Genomic DNA, 4,639 nt, shown 5'->3' on the forward strand with positions numbered 1-4,639 from the left:
TGGACTATATATATACAATGGGGTATTACTTAGCCATAAAAAAGAATGAAATTTTGCCATTGGTAGCAACATGGGTGGACCTGGAGGGTATTCTGCTTAGTGAAATAAGTCAGGCAGAGAAAGACAAATACTGTGTGTTTTCACTAATATGTAGAATCTGAAAAGTAAAACAAATGAACAAATACAACAAAACAGAAACAGACTTACAGATACGGAGAACAAACTAGGGGTTTCCAGAGGGGAGAGGTATAGGGGGAGGAGCAGGATAGGGGAAGGAAATTAAGAGGTACAAACTACTAGGTATAAGGCTGTAATGTACAGTGCAGGGAATACAGTCAATATTTTATAATAACTTTGGAGTATATTCTATAAAAGTATCAAATTACTATGTGGTATACCTGAAATTAATATAATATTCTAAGTCAACTATACTTCAATTGGAAAAAAAAATCTCCAGCCCTTTGTTTTAGTAGAGTTGAGATCAGTCTCTCTCCTCCATTGCAGTAGTCTTTTTTTTTTTTTTTTAATTAATTAATTAATTTATTCTTGGCTGTGTTGGGTCTTCGTTTCCGTGCGAGGGCTTTCTCCAGTTGCGGCGAGCGGGGGCCGCTCTTCATCGCGGTGCGCGGGCCTCTCACCGTCGCGGCCTCTCTTGTTGGCGGAGCACGGGCTCCAGACGCGCAGGCTCAGTAGTTGTGGCTCACGGGCCCAGCCGCTCCGCGGCATGTGGGATCGTCCCGGACCGGGGCTCGAACCCGTGTCCCCTGCATTGGCAGGCAGATTCTCAACCACTGCGCCACCAGGGAAGCCCTGCAATAGTCTTTTTATGTTTTACTTTTTAATTTATTTGGCTGTGTCGGGGCTTAGTTGCGGCATGCGGGATCTCTCGTAGCAGTGCGCGAGCTCTTCATTGCGGCACGCGGGCTTCTCTCTAGTCGTGGCATGGGGACGGGGCGCTCCCGAGCATGTGGGCTCAGTAGCTGTGGCGTGCAGGCTTAGTTGCCCCACAGCATGTGGGATCTTAGTTCCCCAACCAGGGATCGAACCCACGTCACCTGCATTGGAAGGCAGATTCTTAACCACTGGACCACCAGGGAAGTCCCTATTGCAATAGTCTTGAATAAATTCTTCCTTGCTTTGTCTGGTGCAGTTTTAACTTTGACAAGGGCACGGACTCAACATCTCATTTGATCCACCAGGGAAAGAGGGCATAACTCATGTAAGTAGAAATGATCCTTAGGGAGTGGGTCCGTGCAGGTGAGGTCACCAGATGCCATGGCCCAACTGTAAGTGTTATCCTGAACTAAATATAGAAAAGCCCATTGTCTATAACTAATACTAAGAATATATTATGTTCTTTCATTTCACTTCATTTTCAATGGACTAATTATGCTCCTGAGCACCTCCCCGTGTGGTAGAGGTGAGTTAAGGATGGTACCAAAAGGGACACTCATGACCCTTGGAACCAGGAGGTCCTCAGAGTTCGGCCCCCCCAGGAGCCCTCACAGAGCACGTAGATGGACACCTTTCCTGCCGCCTCCTCAGTGAGAAGGAAACACCGTATAGATGTGAATGTGAAGGCTTATTTGTTGGGCAAGAGAGTGATAGTTTGCTAAAAATAAAGTTTCAACTCATTTGAAGTCCCTCTGGATCTGACTGTGTTGACACAGGTGGGTGTGGAAAATGAGGGCTTCGTGAGTCAAGACAACATTTCTAAAACCTTTCTGGTTTCTTATTTTCCTGTGAAAGACATTCATTTCTCTAAGCACCTAGCCAGAGTGTCATAGAGCTTCTTTATAGCTCTTTCCCTCATGTGCCATGGAAATATTATCAGTCCCTATGAAAACGGTGTCTAGAAGTCTCCCCCTGAAATTAAGTCTGGCAGGAGATGTCTCCATTCAGTGCAATCGACATCACTAGGCTAATGTTCTGTTCTCAGTGTGACCAACGACTTCCTTGAGTTTATAGAGAAAATTATAAACCTTTCTCTGTGTCTTGCTTTCCCCACATGCCATACAAGGAAGCCAAGAAGCATTTGTCTTCCACCATCACCACTAGGCTATATGACACATTAGTGGAGAAAGCTCTGAAAAGGGCGTGGGGTATTCTACAGCTGCATGGAGTACTGCTGTGAATATCTGGGTTGATATTCAGCAGGCAAGCACTGTTATGGCTAAAACAAGTTACTAAGATATCAAAATACTTCCTTATCAGTTGTTCAGTAGCCACTTTCCTGAGCCATCTCTCACCCACTGTTGCCCCAGGTACCCCAGGCTCCCTCCCAGGACCCCTACTTTCCATAGTCCGTTATCCAAGGGGATGATGCTTGGCCCAGCGGGGCACCCTGCTCTGCTCCCACAGCTGGCCTTGATTCTGATTGGTCAATGTCTGTCCTGTGTCAGCTGAACATATTAATATCCCTCTGAATTCAGAGATTTCTAATTACTCACGAGTCATCTAAAATTACATTATATTTTTTCCCACCTCTCCTCTTTGCCACCTCTTGTGTTTCTCACACCGAAGTACTATCCCTAATCCTCACCAAAAATCCCACACCTATTACAAAGACTCATGTGCACAGAGGTTTAAAGTATCTATACTTACAAAAGTGAAAACTGGAAACAGTCTAAATAAAACAGCAGGGCACACATTATGGTGTATGTGTGGGAGAAGAGTATGTACCTATTGGAAATGTTACGAAAGATGGAGAACATGATGGTATAGTAGTTGCTGATGAGAAGCCACAGCAGTGTAGGTGGCCAAATGCTCTACCAGAAAGGTGTTCCACCGTGACAGGTTCTCCTGGTTTGCTGAGGAATCCCTTTAGAGTAGGGGTGAGTAAAGTAAGTTAGTGATGTAAGGGAAAGGTGAGTTGGGCCCATTTTTCTGGAAGATCAATCACCTGGAATGGGTAGATCTTCACTGTTGTGAAAATTAGTCACTTTGGCAGGTCTTGTGGGAGGGGGAGGGGGAGGAGGGGTAGAAGAGGAAGAAGAGGGGGTGGAGGGATGTTTCAGGTCAGTGAAGGGGGGTCTTGGGCAGGTCCTCACCCAGCATCCCTTGGGCTTCTTGTCAGTGGAGCCAGCAAGAGCTGATCCCCAAGACTGCTGAGACTTGTCATAGCTTGGGCTTAAGACCCTAGACTGAGAGTCACCTGGGGCTCATCTCTCCCCAAAGAAACAAAGTGAAGGACCTTTGTTCTACTACCCGTGGCAGCAACTAGAGCAGAGCACGTAGCTTCCACCTCTGGAGCGCCCTGTGCCGCCAAGGTCGCCTGTGCCCTAACCGTAGGAGCCTGAGCCTTCTGACCCAGACTCGCTGGCTCCCACCTTCCTCAGCAGCCTCTTGCCTTTGACCCATGGGACTGAACCGCTGCCCACTTTCCGAGCCGCCCCAGGCTTCAGGAGTGGCATCTTGGTGCCTGGGTTATTGGTACACCACACCCCTAGCCCTCACTGCTCAGAAGTTGACCCGTCAGGGATTTAAAAAGCCTCCCGGTCAGAGTGGCCTGAAGCCCCTGTCCTGAAGGTGACACTTGAAGGTGAGAAGCCCACCCCCAGGGGTTTACTGCTCTACATGATGACAGCAGCTTAGCAATTACAACCACTTTAGGAAATGAAGACTTGACCCAGCCTGCTGACGGACTCAACTCACCGAGGCCAGGTTCCGGCGCAAACCCTAATCTCACTAGGCCGTGGTCCCAAGATTAACCTCCCAAGATGCAACCCAGGCAGATGGTACTGCTGCCTGCAGGACCCGTGATGTACAATGGGAAAGAGACTCAACTTCTGGACTCTGCTCTTGCTGTCAGATGGAGAGACTTGAATGTTCTCACTCTTGGGATGGATGGATATACATTAGCTTTACTCTAGAGGGTTTAGAGATGTGGTTCGCAGACTTGACTGTGAATTCAGATCTCCCTGGTGCTTTAAAAATACCAACACTGGGGACTCCCCTGGCGGTCCAGTGGTTAAGACTCCACAATTCCACTGCAGGGGGCACCCGTCCGATCCCTGGTTGGGGAACTAAGATCCCGAATGCCGCGTGGTGTGGCCAAAATAAATAAATAAAATAAATTATTTTAAATAATACCAACACTGGGCCTCAACCTCTTAAGAGTCTTTGTGTGTGTAATTTGAAAAATTCATGTCTTTCACAAATGAACGTATCTATGAAACAGAAACAGTATCAGGGACCTAGAGAATAGGCTGGTGATTGCCAAGGGGGAGGGGGGCTTGGAGAGGGATGGATTGGGAGTCTGGGGTTAGCAGATGCAGACTGCTTTATGCAGAATGGATAAACCACAAGGTCCTACTGTAGAGCCCAGGGAACTATATTCAATATCCTGTGATGAACCATAATGGAAAAGAATGTGGAAAAGAATGTGTATATATGTATGTATAACTGCGTCACTTTTCTGTAAAGCAGTAATTAACACAACACTGTAATTCAACTATACTTCAATTAAAAAAGTTTTTTTAAAATTTTGCAGGGACAGAGGTATTATCGATAACCTAGATCTGCAGTGGCACCTAGAAAGTTGTGCATTTTTCTCAATAAAGGCGCGCTATCTCTCTGGAGATGAAATACAGAGCTGATTTCTAGTTTCACGATGGGCTCTCTGGGGGAACAGAAAGGC

This window comes from Eschrichtius robustus, chromosome 1 (genome assembly GCF_028021215.1).
Source record: "Eschrichtius robustus isolate mEscRob2 chromosome 1, mEscRob2.pri, whole genome shotgun sequence".
NCBI lineage: Eukaryota > Metazoa > Chordata > Mammalia > Artiodactyla > Eschrichtiidae > Eschrichtius > Eschrichtius robustus.